Raw genomic sequence first — 16,963 nt, forward strand, 5'->3', positions numbered from 1 at the left:
TTAAAAAACCCTTTTTAGACCTTGGTTGACAAGTTTTAAATGGGGTATTTTCCTTTAAAATATAATTTAAACTACATTACCACTGATGTTAGGGCCCCTAATTTTTTTATACTGTAAGATGCACTGTGCAGAAAAATAAAAATCTTGCTAAAAACTGCCTGTGTCTTATAGTCCACAATCAAGGTGGTGTAGTAGTTCCAGCCCCCCTGACCCCTTCCTTAAAGGGAATCTGTCAGCTCTGAAAGCACTCCCCTAACTAAAATAAGCAGTGTATAGCGTGACATAGAGTCTGGTTATGTCATATTTATCTTTAGAATATTTAACTTTATATTTATACTTACTTGCGTTCTGATATTGTGCTCCCACAAACCAACAGTAAAATGCATTGAGAGGACTCTCATGCCCACACACAAAATACAGAGGACTCAAAGAGGGGCCCTCTAAATGCATTTTACTCCTGGTTTGTGGGAGAAGAGCACTGGAATGCAATGAGTAAAAAGATAAAAAAAACACATAACCGGACTCAGCGTCACTTCCACTATACACCGCTTACTTTAGTTAGGTGGGTGTTTTGGAGATAACAGTTGTTCTGCAATGTTCTGTGTTTGGTTTTTATTTGTTACTACCTGCCTTCCCAAAAGGCATAATATTTAAATTTTTTCGTTAACATAGCCATATGAGGGATTATTTTTTGTGGGGCAAGTTGTACTTTCTAATGGCACCATTTAAAATTGCATACAATGTTGCAAACAGTGTAGTTGGGCAAAAAAATACCAAATTAGGGAGAATTGGAAAAAAATGCAATTCTGCCAATGTTTTATAGGTTTTGTTTTTACGTTGTTCCCTATGCTGTAAAACTGACCTGTTATTTTCATTCTTCGGGTCAGTACAATGACAGCAATAACACATATTTATAGTTTTTCGTGTGGATTAACTGCCTGAAAAAAGGACGCTAAAATCAACTTTATTAAAGTGTTTTAATATATATGTGTGTATATATATATATATATATATATATATATATACACTGCTCAAAAAAATAAAGGGAACACTTAAACATCACAATGTAACTCCAAGTCAATCACACTTCTGTGAAATCAAACTGTCCACTTAGGAAGCAACACTGAGTGACAATCAATTTCACATGCTGTTGTGCAAATGGGATAGACAACAGGTGGAAATTATAGGCAATTAGCAAGACACCCCCAATAAAGGAGTGGTTCTGCAGGTGGTAACCACAGACCACTTCTCAGTTCCTATGCTTCCTGGCTGATGTTTTGGTCACTTTTGAATGCTGGCAGTGCTTTCACTCTAGTGGTAGCATGAGACGGAGTCTACAACCCACACAAGTGGCTCAGGTAGTGCAGCTTATCCAGGATGGCACATCAATGCGAGCTGTGGCAAGAAGGTTTGCTGTGTCTGTCAGCGTAGTGTTCAGAGCATGGAGGCGCTACCAGGAGGAAGGCCAGTACATCAGGAGACGTGGAGGAGGCCGTAGGAGGGCAACAACCCAGCAGCAGGACCGCTACCTCCGCCTTTGTGCAATGAGGAACAGGAGGCGCACTGCCAGAGCCCTGCAAAATGACCTCCAGCAGGCCACAAATGTGCATGTGTCTGCTCAAACGGTCAGAAACAGACTCCGTGAGGGTGATATGAGGGCCCGACGTCCACAGGTGGGGGTTGTGCTTACAGCCCAACACCGTGCAGGACGTTTGGCATTTGCCAGAGAACACCAAGATTGGCAAATTCGCCACTGGCGCCCTGTGCTTCTTCAGAGATGAAAGCAGGTTCACACTGAGCACATGTGACAGACGTGACAGAGTCTGGAGATGCTGTGGAGAACGTTCTGCTGCCTGCAATATCCTCCAGCATGACTGGTTTGGCATTGGGTCAGAAATGGTGTGGGGTGGCATTTCTTTGGAGGGCCGCACAGCCCTCCATGTGCTCGCCAGAGGTAGCCTGACTGCCATTAGGTACCGAGATGAGATCCTCAGACCCCTTGTGAGACCATATGCTGGTGTGGTTGGCCCTGGGTTCCTCCTAATGCAAGACAATGCTAGACCTCATGTGGCTGGAGAGTGTCAGAAGTTCCTGCAAGACGAAGGCATTGATGCTATGGACTGGCCCGCCCGTTCCCCAGACCTGAATCCAATTGAGCACATCTGGGACATCATGTCTCACTCTGTCCACCAACGTCACGCTGCACCACAGACTGTCCAGGAGTTGGCAGATGCTTTAGTCCAGGTCTGGGAGGAGATCCCTCAGGAGACCGTCCGCCACCTCATCAGGAGCATGCACAGGTGTTGTAGGGAGGTCATACAGGCACGTGGAGGCCACACACACTACTGAGCCTTATTTTGACTTGTTTTAAGGACATTACATCAAAGTTGGATCAGCCTGTAGTGTGTTTTCCCACTTTAATTTTGAGGGTGACTCCAAATCCAGACCTCCATGGGTTAAAAAATTTGATTTCCATTTTTAAATTTTTGTGTGATTTTGTTGTCAGCACATTCAACTATCTAAAGAACAAAGTATTTCAGAAGAATATTTAATTAACTCAGATCTAGGATGTGTTATTTTTGTGTTCCCTTTATTTTTTTGAGCAGTGTATATATATATTATCTTTGCATTACACTATTTTGACCCCTATAACCTTGATATAATTTTGGAGTGTGTGTGACTTTTTGATAACTTGTTTTTTTAGGGGAGGTGAGGGGGCCCAAAAAATGGCAAATTGGTCATTTAGATTTTTTTTTTTTCAAAATAATACATTTAGATTTTTATAGGTGTTTTGTGAAATGTCTATACTTATGATCCTTATTTTCTTCACTTTTATTACTACTCTCACTCCTGTACCTAGGAGGTTGGTCTAAAAACAACTTCATTTTCCGGATCCCAGGGGCTCTGCATCAAGCAAGGTGGATGGCAAAGGCAATATATGCACTTAAAATTGTCCTCTTCACTAAACAGTTGAATATTCCTCAACAAGAATTGAAAGCCTCATATATGTTCACTTATTGCACAAGGCAATTGTAAGTCGATGGGCTCCAAAGAATGATTTGGATATGCTACAGCTTCTGAGCACTTACCCAGATGCAGACGTCAAAAAAAGTGCTCTCACAGCTGCTAAGAGACACCTTTGGTAGCTGTCAGAAACAAACGTAGGATTGGCTTTTTTGGACGAATGTATTAATCAGGCAGTTAAGGAAAATATGACTAAAAATTTTGAAACCAAACCTGCAAAGAAAAAGGAAATGAAACGATTAGAGGGTAATAACCTAGTTTTTGAAGGAAAAGACCTGAGCCATTTCGCTACTAATAAAACAAAGATGTTCTTTGAATTGCTTGGGATCCACGACGTGACAGAATACTACAGTGATTCTCTAAGAAGCCATGTGAACGCTCTTAAGGTGGTCAATGATACCGGAGAAAGAGGAATTGCTCTAATAAAAAAGTTTAACGAATTGGTCAGGGACTAACTACAAAAACAATTCTTGTTGAGGGTAGTCGAGCATCACAGAAAAGTTATCACCAAGCTAACAAAAGAAGGGATTGCATTGTTCAAAGTTGATTAATATAACACATGTTTTAGAAAAATATGAAAAAACTGGGTTAGATGTCGCACAAGGATATCTGAAAACCAAAAAAGGTGCACCTTACCAATCGAGAACACTCACTCGATCACTATAAAATGAGAAATAAAGGGATAAGGAGCAGGGCACTCTCAGAAATTTCGGACCATTGAGAGAACCATTGTAAAATATATATTTATTGATATACTGAATATTCTAAAACAATGGACCTCGCTATAAAAACATATAAAATCTTAAATGTTAGTAAATGACATCAGTTGATATATCTGAATAGCAGCAAATTTGATCTAGACAATATTCAAATTAATAGTATACAGCCCCAACAACAGTATATCGATGGTGATGATCTAAAATGGCCAAAAAATAAATCGAAGGCAAATATTGAGTCCACCTCTATCATTCAATGGTGTAACTTCAAAGTTCCTTAATGTTTTTCACACGAAAGGCAATCCGTCCTATGAATACTAATTTAAAAAAAACTCTCCTGAGCAGAGCGGCGTCCCGCTCGATCAGAATGGGTAGCGGCGTCCCGCTACTTTGAAGCTTGCAAGCGATTATAAAGTTTCCATTTATCCAGCTTCCATCGAGTCAGTCTTAACCAAGCCGTGGGATATTGCTGCTCCCTGCGTTGTGCTAATGATGTTGTCGCACTACGATATCGGGAGCTTTTTCTTCTAGTGAAGACCACGCTGGCGGCTTATTGTTCCACACGTGGGCCAGTTGGTATCCCGGTCCTTTCTTGTGTTTGGCCGTCAAATCGCGCGGGTAGCTTTCGAAGGTGATAGATCCCACTTTTTGGATCGATGGATGTTGATATTTCTGGTCACAAATAGCGGGAGATGTGGCACCAGACGTGTTTCAGGGTATGTTCATTCACCCCTTCCTCAGTGGTAGCTACCACTGTGGCAAAAGAGATCCAATTGTTTAGTAGACTTACCCCTGGATTTCGAGGGGTGGGCATTTATCTAGACTCCAGCAAACATTTGCCACAGCCAAATGAGGTCATCTAACAGGCATTGTTGTAGACTGGGATATATTTTAGTAAACTCAAGTGCGGCAAGGAACCGTCATGCAAGGTTGTGAGCTCTTCTGTCGGAAAAGGTAACTGGGGTGTTCTGACCTTTCCACCAGAGCAGCACATTCCTGGTCAATCACCTTCATACTTAAGTGCACTACAGTGTTTGCACTGTTTCTCCATTTAGAAGCAACTGAGCTTGATCATATTGGGATTGTGAATTGGGATGGAAAACCGCTTTACGTATATATCAGCCTGTAGACTAGTATATCACACCTGGTCAGCTTGGAGACGGGCTTGGATCTGCTGGGGAGTCTCTGCTGCTTGTTTGTTTCGCTGAGACTGCAGTAGTGCCACAGTCTGCTGGGGAGTTTTACCAGCTCACTGTTGGCTGTGACGCATCTTTTTGCCAGAGACTGGATTGGGCCTGTTGAGGATTTTCTGCTGCACATGTGTCTCACTGAGACTGCTGTCATACCTCAGTTGAGGAGTTTCAGTAGCTCGATGTTGGCCGTGATGCACCTTGTCAGCCTGTTGAGAGGTTTCATCAGCTTGGGCAGCAGCCATGCGCTTTACAGAGGAGTTTTTTTTATCCAACTTTATTTATTTATTTTACGCACTTATATAGCGCTGTTATATTCTGCAGAGCTTTACAGACATTAGCATCAAGCTGTCCCCAATGGGACTTACAATCTAAGTTTCCTATCAGTATGGTTCCTTTTTTTTAAAGCATGATTAGTCTGAAAGGGTTTCAATTTATGAGAATGCTGAAATCCAGAGTAAGTGGTGAGTAAGCAAAAAAATGGCTCGTCTAAAACTGTGTGTATATCAGTGAGGCTAAGAATGAAGGACCTGCGAGCTACTGCGAGCTAATACGGGTCATATGATGTGATATGGAGGAAGATCCTTGATGTGGAAGCCATTTGTGCCATATTTGCTTTTGTATTGTGATATTTTTAGTGAATATGTCAAGAACGGTATTTCCTAGAGAGCTGAAACCCATTCTAAAACCTTCAGGAGATTGGTCCAGTCGTTTGGCCGTGCATAAAGAACAGAAACTAAGGTCTACTAGGTTACTTGTTAGGAATCCTATAATTAATAATTAATGTAGAAACCTTGGCCCACCTGACGATTTCGTGTTGCTATAGTGGTCCAGTTCAGTTTAGGCTTCTACTCAGAGACCAAGACTGGCATAGTAGGAGATGTTTTCATATGCCTTTTGTGCCATTAGCACACTGCGATCTGCTCTTTTCAGAATCGCTGGGTGTCGGAAACATAATGGGGCTGGTTACTGCAGCTATGCACCCATGGAAGTGATCCCCATTCAAGTGAATGGGAGCAGCACTGCAATAATCAGCCTCGGACACTACAAAGTAGGCACTGCTATAAAGTTCCAGTGCATATTTCTGTCTCTTGCAAACAGTTGATTGGTGGGGGTCCTGTGAGTCAATCACCCAATGATCTAATATTGATGAGCAATCTTAAGGATAGGATATCAATTGTTCAGTCCAGAAGAATCCCTTTAATATCTGCCTTTGACTGAAATAAAGATTTCTTTCTTTTTAAAAAGATGCTATACAGCAGCTGAATTGTGTATTGTACAGTAAAATGCAAGAAAGAGAGAGCGTTTGTGTATATACTGTAAATAAAAAACATACAAAAATATGAAAAGTACAGATTCCTGAAATAAATGTCTGTAACTAAACAGCTAATAGATATTCTTTCATAGTGCTCATTTATAACACAGGCCTTGGTGACATTTTAACAGGTAGAGATAATGAAGTCATGTGCTGCTGAAATGGTTATTACATATCAAAATGAAAAATGACTATTCCAAACAGTCCATTGGACTCTCGCCTGCCCACACAAGGCTACAAGGTCAGGCCATATGTGGACATCCTCTGTATGTCCTTGTACAACAGCAGTGTAACCAGGAATGAAAGTCACTGATATTTCTGCATCCAGAGTGACTAACTGGGCTGCACATTTTCTGCATGATGTAAAATCATTAAATTTGGATCTCAGCAACTAAAAAATGTTAATCAAAAAAACTGTGTTGTCTAGACACCCCATTTGCTGTCTGACCACATTACAGAACAAAGTTCAAACCATAAGCACAAGCTATTTTAGGAATCAAAGAATGTGGCCACCACAAAAAGTTTTTGTTTCAAATACTTGACTAATTGTCAAAGTAGAAATGCAGATAAATGTTATGGAAGTAAAGACACTCATCATTTTAGTCCTTATTCAATGTGACAAGGTTTCATTTTTCAGGGTATACATTTTTTAAATACCTAAAAAATAAATGCCCATTTATCATTGAAAGCTGAAAGCGTCAGGTTGAGATGAGAGAATGCATTCTAAACAAATCAAATTCGACCCAAAAAAAAAAGATTTCAAATTCGAATTTTTAGCAGTTCGATTCGGGCTAATTTCTCCAAATGGCATTACCTACGGTATTTTTTAGATCAGAAGACAAGAAAGATAAAGAAAGAGGATATTATAATGTCAAGCGGTGTGTGTGTGTGCACAGTATACACACCAGCAGGCATTTGCCACCAAAAACCCTACAGTACAGTTTGTTTTAAGAGAGGCTGTCTGTTATCACTGGCAGCCATGCATTTACCCATAGCCATAAATGTTGCTGTAACTTTAAGATTACTACTGCTGGCTTGGTGTTAAAGAGTCTGAAATGATTTGGATCCAGTTCTAGTAGACTCCAGAATGTCATCCACAACTTTTCAGGGTTGTGGCAACTTTGGCTTAGTGTGGAGCTTGCATCTATCCATGCCTAATATACAGTATATACAGGGTATTTTTGTTATTAGGGAATCACTATATGAGCAATTCTATTTAACAGTTTATATTTTCACTCCATAATAGATGGTTTAAACTATTTCTACAGATAGCTTTCGGACAGTAGTCTGGACACAGCCTAACTAAAGATTCTTTGTAACTACATAAAAACTTCTATACTAGTGTGTCCATTTGGCATGAAATATGAAAGATTATTGTCTATAGACATTTTTGTAGGATGTAATTCTACAGGGCTAGCTCCCATACTGGATATTGGACAGAGTAGACAAAGCAGGACTCTGTTTTCTAGTCAGTGGTGTACCAATGGTGAAGACAGACCTTGCAACAACCATGGGGCCCAGGGGGAGGCAGCCACCATTAGTAGGAGCACAGATGAAAGTCTTTATAGCCCCCTTGATATCAATGGTAGCTGTATACATTCCTATGTATTGAGCTCTCCTTAGTTTTTCATGAACTGAAGGGAAGCAGGAGACATGGTACCAGCTAAACCCTACTCTACTCGGTTTTGGTACCAGGGGATTTGTTTTCCACTGTCAATATGGTACCCCCTCAATATAGCTGGTAGTAATCTAGTGAAAATTCTCACTAGTCAGCAGTGTGGTCACATGATTTTATGGTACTGACTTTGCTCACTTGGACACCCCTCAGATCAGTTACCAAAAAGTACCAGTTTCCAGGTACTATTTTCAACTTTTGTCTAGTGGAAAAATAAAAATAAATTGTTTAGAGTCAGGTAAAGTCAATGAGTATTTATGCAAGCTGACTGTGTGGTGTTCAATATAAAGCAATTGTACTATTGTCCTACTTTTTCTGACCTAGAGTCAGATAAAGTGAGATGGAGCACAACTTTTTATTTTCATCACTATTTTATTAAAAATTTCTTCGATTTAATAAAAAAAAAGTATAATCATCAAAAATCTAGGGAGTCGTGAATTAGGGTCTGTGTTTTCTAGGAGTGTTTAATGCACACATACTGGGAAACCAGATGGAGCAGGGGCGCCCATGCTGTTTGATATAGGACCATATGAGATATGTGCATGCCTCTGCTCCTCGTGCTGCTATTAACCCCTGAATGACCAGGTCTGAAAAGGCCTTAATGATTTAGCGCATGTGGGGGTTTAACGGTTGCAATTTATTTATTTGTTGGACTATGAAAATAATTTTTGGAAATTTTTTTTTTACGTGACACATTGGGCTTTTTATTATGTTTTTTTAGCAATATTTTTCTTTTTTTAGTTTTATTTGGGGAAAACTACAAAAATGTTTGTAAATTTTTTTTCAAACTACAGCTCTTTATTCTTTAAATATGAAACTGACAAGTATGGAGTTTGATCGTAAGAGGGTTAAAACACGGAGTCTGAAAAACAATTGTTAGGTACAGTCTTTTATAATCATGTCTTTGTGTAATTGAAGTTAAACTTTACCTGTGATGATTTACACAATCTATATGTAGAAAACGCTAAAAAAAACCTCAATGTCTTAGGGCAGATCAACAGAGTATTTTTTTAATGTATGTCTTTTCTTATTTTCTATGAGTAAAATGGACGTTGGATAATTTATTTATAACTTGTAACTTCATTCACTGCTTATTTCATTATTTCTATTATATCATTCATTATATACAGGTAAAAATGCAAAAAAAATACAAATGTAATAAATGAACTGTAACATTTTAAATCAGAAAAGTGGTCTTAAGTGAGTTCTCAAATTATGAAGTGCTGGAGATATTTTATTTAAAAAAATAAAGCTATTTAATTATGCCTGTGCCCTTGCTCCTGACAGGTGACCTTTCTTTAAAAAGAAAAGCAAACATCCTGCCAAATCACCTTGCTAACCCTTTGTTCACTAATCTCCAGTTTTGGTTCTGAGTCAGGAAGCCTTTTGTCCTGAGATGCTTTGTGCCAGATTAGGACAATACTTTAAATCATTTTGTTTTTTCTTTTCGGAAATATTTTATCTAAACAGAAGAAAACAGTCTCCTTCAGTAAATCTAGGGAAATGGTTTTGACTCCTGCCTGTCCTATTATTATCATCTAGAGTTCAAAGTTTTCATATGAATTTTTAAAAAAATATATTTAGCACATGTGCTGTTATGCAATAGTTATATGACTGGATTTCAGTAAAAATGTTCAAATATAGTTATACTTTTGTTGGTCAGTTCCAACATTCAGCCAGATTGGTAAGTAGTTCAGATGACCATGCCTTTCCCCATCATACTAGAGATAATTGAATTTCTTGACATTTGTTTAGTGTCCAATTCATGGACTCTTTCAAAAAAAAAAAAATTTGTGTCCAAATCAATTCTACCCAAATAAAAAGTTCTCCAATTGCTCTGAAAATTGGTATATGACACTCTGAGGTCTTCTAGGGCTCACTTTTTATTTGTGACACTGACATATATACTATGGCTAAACGCATAGTTGACAGTGTTAACAAACAGCCTTTTTAAAAACACCCTGCACTGTTGGATTTGTTATGCTTTTTCATCTTAGAAACATTCCAGAAATTGTCCCTTATTGAGGGCAGATCAGTGTTTCAACACACACAGTGTTATAGAAATCAAGTGTTGGGGACTAGTGTCCATAAATTATTCCTTAACAGTGGTTGATGCCTGCCCCTGTTTATACACACAAAAATGTTAATTTCAAAAGAAACAGTGGCTTGTTATGAACAAGCGATGAAAAATTATATCATATTTGTGGGAGCAGCAGCACATTGTGGATGTAGAAATGGTAAGGTACGTCTAAGGTGTGTAGAGATAATAGTGTAATGGTGACAGCAACAGTAGCAGCAGTAGCAGCACAGAAGGGAACAAAGAAGGCAGTAGGTGTGTGCGCAGCTTTTTAGGGGTAGTGTTAGTAGTACTGGTAGTGTCACGGATGTAGTAGGGGAGAACACCAAAAGACAATCAAGAAGGAAAGGGAAAGACACTAGGCCTCACCGCTAGGGAAGGAAAAGGGTCACCACCTATAAAACCCTGCTCCTGGCCCTAACTCCTATCCGTATGGGCACCTCTCGATGGTAGAGATACCCATACACGGGAACCTAGAAAACCCTGGTGACCCTCAGATGCCCTAAAGATAATGACAGGGCAGAGACCACCTGTTCCTTCCCTGGTGAAGGAACTAGCATCTCACTGAGGCCTAGTAAACAACTGGGGGGGATACAAAACACGACAAGCGGAAGACTTAACTTCAGAGGATGAAGGATGAACAGGACTTCAACACGAACCACACTCCAGCTCTTCCAAGACCAAATGAAGCTATCCCAAGCAAGGAGTGATGGGAAAATTCAGACTAAATAGGGCGAGGTAAAGGTCACATGATCCACACCTGAACAGGAGGAGTGGACATACCAGCAACACACAGACAAAGTGAAACCAAAAGAGGCTGTCAGATCACTAATGCATAGATAATCTTTCAGACTTTCTGGGACCTGTCACAGATGTGACAGGTAGCTGGGTAGGGGTAGTAGTGGCAGTAGGAGGAGTAGCCATTGTGGCAGTGGCGGAAGCAGCAGCAGCTATATAGTATGGAGCATGATAATAGGCAGGCAGACAGCAGCAGTGGCATAATGGGCCAGAAACAATGGTAGATCTATTCATTCATCTCAGCCAGAGGTGTGTGAAAATCCTCATGGATACATAACTCGTTCATTTTGATAAATGTAATATTTTGTACATTGCTGGAGGACAACTTTGTCCTTTTGGGTGTGAAGACGCCACCTGCCTTGCTGAAAACTCTCTCTGAAATGACACTGTAGGCTGGACGTGACAGTACAGCAAGAGCAAACTGGACCAGTTCCAGACACTCTTCCAATCTGGCTTCTCAGAAGTCCATAGGGTCAGGAAACACAGAAATTTGACAGAGAAAGCCCACACCCTCCCAGAAAGAGTTGATGAAAGTTTATCAGTAAGTTATGTGTACCCCATTAAAACTTGCGCCACAAAAAACAAGCCCCCATATGGCTACATCGACAGAAAAATAACAAAGTTGTAGCTCTTAGAAGGCGACAAAAAATGTAATAAATTGATTGGTCATTAAGGCCCAAAACAAGCTGGTCACTAAAGGGTTAATAACATAACCATTTAACTAATCTTTCAAACCCTAATCACTACTATTTCAGTGATTCTTCAGTAATGATATGTTACCTTGGGATCAAGACACTGTTAATTTTTCAATGGGGCTTCAAAAAAACATTTTGATTTTAAAAAATGTTAAAAAAATATTGATCATATTCAGTTCTACACTGTTTGTGTCTTAACCTCTTGATGTCTAGATCTATTGTATATCATATACTCTATGATTAACACTTCCTGAGAGTTTCGAAATATCTAAATGTGGAATATTTTATAATCAGATAGGTTTTCTCCTGGTGCTCCGAATTAAAAAAATGATCCAGTGAGCTTCATGAACCTTGGCTAGAGACGGTGTATGTGAGATTTAGATGGGAAAATAAGATTATGAGACCCATGTAGACAGGGACTGATTGGGTAAATTTTTGGTACAGTGCATATGTTGCAGCTACAGTATATTAGCTTCAGTTAACAAAAGCAAAGTAGGTACTCAAGTCATAAAGATATCATAAAGTTAAAAATGTCATACAGGTGTATTTTACTATTTTAGTAATTTTACACTAGATCCTCCGCTAGAAAGTACTTTTTTACTTTTTAAGTTTTAACCTGTGGCCTTTACTTTGCACCAAAAGCCATTTTATTGTATCATTCACATAGCCGCTTATTTTTTTCCAGGACTTTCCAAATGGCACCATTTTATATGCCATGAGATGTATTGGGAAGCTGGAAAAAAATGTTAATGGGGTGAAATTGGGGGCAAAACTGATTTATAATACCATATTACAGATTTTGTTTTTATAGCATTAATTGTTTGGTAAAAATAACATATTACTTTGGTTCTGCGGGTCAGTATGATTATAGTGATACCACATTTCTATAGTTTTTGCTATGCTTGAATACTTTTTTAAAGACAAATAAAAAAACTTTGAAAAAACATTTCTTTGCATCACCATATTCTGCCACCTTTACCTTTTCATATTTCTGACAATGGACCTGTATACACTGCGTGCAGAATTTTTAGGCAAATGAGTATTTTGACCACATCATCCTCTTTATGCATGTTGTCTTACTCCAAGCTGTATAGGCTCGAAAGCCTACTACCAATTAAGCATATTAGGTGATGTGCATCTCTGTAATGAGAAGGGGTGTGGTCTAATGACATCAACACCCTATATTAGGTGTGCATAATTATTAGGCAACTTCCTTTCCTTTGGCAAAATGGGTCAAAAGAAGGACTTGACAGGCTCAGAAAAGTCAAAAATAGTGAGATATCTTGCAGAGGGATGCAGCACTCTTAAAATTGCAAAGCTTCTGAAGCGTGATCATCGAACAATCAAGCGTTTCATTCAAAATAGTCAACAGGGTCGCAAGAAGCGTGTGGAAAAACCAAGGCGCAAAATAACTGCCCATGAACTGAGAAAAGTCAAGCGTGCAGCTGCCAAGATGCCACTTGCCACCAGTTTGGCCATATTTCAGAGCTACAACATCACTGGAGTGCCCAAAAGCACAAGGTGTGCAATACTCAGAGACATGGCCAAGGTAAGAAAGGCTGAAAGACGACCACCACTGAACAAGACACACAAGCTGAAACGTCAAGACTGGGCCAAGAAATATCTCAAGACTGATTTTTCTAAGGTTTTATGGACTGATGAAATGAGAGTGAGTCTTGATGGGCCAGATGGATGGGCCCGTGGCTGGATTGGTAAAGGGCAGAGAGCTCCAGTCCGACTCAGACTCCAGCAAGGTGGAGGTGGAGTACTGGTTTAGGCTGGTATCATCAAAGATGAGCTTGTGGGGCCTTTTCGGGTTAAGGATGGAGTCAAGCTCAACTCCCAGTCCTACTGCCAGTTTCTGGAAGACACCTTCTTCAAGCAGTGGTACAGGAAGAAGTCTGCATCCTTCAAGAAAAACATGATTTTCATGCAGGACAATGCTCCATCACACGCGTCCAAGTACTCCACAGCGTGGCTGGCAAGAAAGGGTATAAAAGAAGAAAATCTAATGACATGGCCTCCTTGTTCACCTGATTTGAACCCCATTGAGAACCTGTGGTCCATCATCAAATGTGAGATTTACAAGGAGGGAAAACAGTACACCTCTCTGAACAGTGTCTGGGAGGCTGTGGTTGCTGCTGCACGCAATGTTGATGGTGAACAGATCAAAACACTGACAGAATCCATGGATGGCAGGCTTTTGAGTGTCCTTGCAAAGAAAGGTGGCTATATTGGTCACTGATTTGTTTTTGTTTTGTTTTTGAATGTCAGAAATGTATATTTGTGAATGTTGAGATGTTATATTGGTTTCACTGGTAAAAATAAATATGTGAAATGGGTATATATTTGTTTTTTGTTAAGTTGCCTAATAATTATGCACAGTAATAGTCACCTGCACACACAGATATCCCCCTAAAATAGCTAAAACTAAAAACAAACTAAAAACTACTTCCAAAAATATTCAGCTTTGATATTAATGAGTTTTTTGGGTTCATTGAGAACATGGCTGTTGTTCAATAATAAAATTAATCCTCAAAAATACAACTTGCCTAATAATTCTGCACTCCCTGTATGTGTTTTTATCACTTATTCTTCTTCTTATTATTTTTTTTTAGCTGCCGAATAAGCAAAAAGCAGCAATTCTAGTGTCCTCATTTTTTATTTATTTTTTTAACAGTGTTCACCTTACGGGATAAGTCACATGATAACTGGGTAGTGCGGGTAATTACTGAGATGGCGATACCAAAAATGTGGAATGGAAATTATTTTTTTTTTCTTAGAATTTTTTTACCTTTTTTTAACAGTCCCACAAGGGAACTTTAATAGGCAATCTTTTGATTGATTGATTATGCTATACTGAAAGTCACCAGCAGGCACATTAGAGAAGAGCCGCCCATTAGAATACACTGCAGGCAGCACTGGGGCCTTCAGCAGGCCTACGACTACCATGCAGAGACATCTACCTTTAAGCGGTTAAATGCTTTTTTTGGTATAGACCGTTAGAGCAGAAGGCTACTTAGACCACCATAAAAAGGGGCGTGCCTGCCTATGGCCCTGTAGTGACTGACTTAAAAAGGTATATGGATGTTCAATGTGTTAAAGAGTACAATAGTTGTATTCCCCCTACTATATCAGCCCCAGTTAGAGGAAAAATCAACAATAAAAAATGTCATGTTAAATACCTCTCAAAGGTTTTGTACAACCATATGTTCATACAAATGCCACCACACTGAAGCCTCCTCCAGCGACCATAACTCATACATTCCTTACATCAAAATTACCCTTATGGAAAGAGGGCAAAACTTAAGAAAATATTTTAGTTGCACTTTGTGCCATAAAACATGAAAAAAACTGTTTCCTTTTTATTTTTACATTTTCCCAGGTATGATAAAAAAAATACTAAAATAAAATTGACAAACAAATTGAAAAAAGTTATAGCACTCAAAGACGCATGTTTTCAAGTTTTCAATTGCATTTTATAGAAAAATCATTATGGACGTCATTTATAAAACTGTGTAAAGTATAACTGGCCCATAGCAAACCAATCAGATTCCTCCTTTCATTTTGAACAGCTCCTTTGGAAAATGAAAGGAAGAATATGATTGCTTCCTATGGGCCACTAAGCTAATTCTACTCTACACCAGTTTGATAAATGACCCCCTATGTTCTTATTAAGACCTGCCTGAGTTAGGACCTAAAAGGAACTTTAAATGGGCACTGCTGGGAGCCTTCATGTTTTCACAAGACTTTACAAAACTTCTGACTGCCATAGTAACTAGAGTTGAGCGGACACCTGGATGTTCGGGTTCAGCAGGTTCGGCCGAACTTGAAAAAAAAAAAGTTCGGGTTCGGGACCTGAACTTGACCCCGAACCCCATTGAAGTCAATGGGGACCCGAACTTTTGGCCACTAAATTGGCTCTAAAATAGTCCTGGAAAGGGCTAGAGGGCTGCAAAAGGCATCAAAATGTGCTTAAGAGCATGGCAACTGTTCTGCAAACAAATGTGGATAGGAAAATGACTTAAAATAACATAAAATACAGAAAAATTCAAAATAACAATCTGGATCTAGGAGTAGGAGGTTGAGGAGGCGGTGGATGTGGCGGTGTAGGTTGACGTGGCGGTGTAGGTGGAAGTGGCGGTAAAGGAGGAATAGGTAGCCAACACTGATTTGTGTTATTATTTTATTTTTAAATTGGGGTATCCTCCAAAATATTGGGGCATATAACAAAATAAAACTAAGAATAAGTGTACTTGAGTACAAGAATGGATGGTTGAGGCTGGTATAAATGTCTATTCTGCACAAGGTACGGACAAGTCCTGTGGGATCCATGCCTGGTTCATTTTAATAAACATAAGCTTGTCCACATTGGCTGCGGCCTGTGATAATGCTCTCTGCCGTGCTAAACACACGTTCACACTATACACTGGCTGCAGGGCAGGTAAGCACCTCCAAGGCTGACAAAGCTTTTCCACATTTTGGCCATGCTAACCCTGCCTTCTCAGGTGCTGGCGGTGCCCCAGCTGCGTTGGCGACCTCTTCCTCCTCCTCTGCCTTCGCCCTTGTGCTTCCACTGCGCCCCCGCTGTCAGGTGGGAATGCCATCAGCAGCGTGCGCTTGTAGTCGCGCATCTTCCGATCAGTAACAGATGTTTTCACTAAATTTTGTTCCCTGTCAGCAATGCAGAGCAGGGGTTCATTCACGGCAAAAGGGGGTTCATGTCACCCAGCAATAGAACAGAGGATTTTGAGAGAACGAGGCCCATGTCACCCAGGCACCTCAGGGGTTCATTCAAGGCAAAAGGGGGTTCATGTCACCCAGGAATACAACCGACGATTTTGAGAGATTTAGGCCACTGTCACCGGGCACAGCAGGGGTTCATTCATGGCAAAAGGGGGTTCATGTCACCAGCAATAGAACAGAGGATTTCAGAGATTTAGGCCCCTGTCACCCAGGCACAGCAGGGGTTCATTCACGGCAAAAGGGGGTTCATGTCACCCAGCAATAGAACAGAGGATTTCAGAGATTTAGGCCCCTGTCACCCAGGCACAGCAGGTCTTTGTATACGCCACAAATTTTAAAATGTCACCGACAATTGAAAATAAGAATTTTTTCAATTTAGTGCACTAAAATTGGCACTTTTTTGCAGTAAAATGGCTCTAAAATAGTCCTTGAAAAGGCTAGAGGGATGTAAAAGTAAGTAAAATGTGCTTAAGAGCATGGCAACTGCTCTGCAAACAAATGTGGATAGGGAAATAACTTAAAATAAAATAACTAAAAATTACAAATTATTAACCTGCAACTAAGAGAAGGAGGTGGATATGGAGTCGGAGGTTGAGGAGGTGGTGAATGTGGTGTTGTAGGTGCAGGAAGCAATGAAGGAGGAGGGGGTAGCCAACAATGTTTGTTTTATTTTTTTATTGGGGTAGGTAGCCCCCAAAATATTGGGACAAATAAAGAAAAATAAAAC

The 16,963-nt window shown here is 39.8% G+C and overlaps 1 protein-coding gene across 3 annotated transcripts in view; it reads left to right on the forward strand.

Moving 5' to 3' along the window:
* DLC1 (DLC1 Rho GTPase activating protein) overlaps nt 1-16,963 on the forward strand; it is a 590,258-nt gene that overhangs the window by 212,034 nt on the left and 361,261 nt on the right. The window lies entirely within an intron of this gene.

The sequence above is a fragment of the Bufo bufo genome, chromosome 2 (genome assembly GCF_905171765.1).
Source record: "Bufo bufo chromosome 2, aBufBuf1.1, whole genome shotgun sequence".
In the NCBI taxonomy this organism is placed as follows: domain Eukaryota; kingdom Metazoa; phylum Chordata; class Amphibia; order Anura; family Bufonidae; genus Bufo; species Bufo bufo.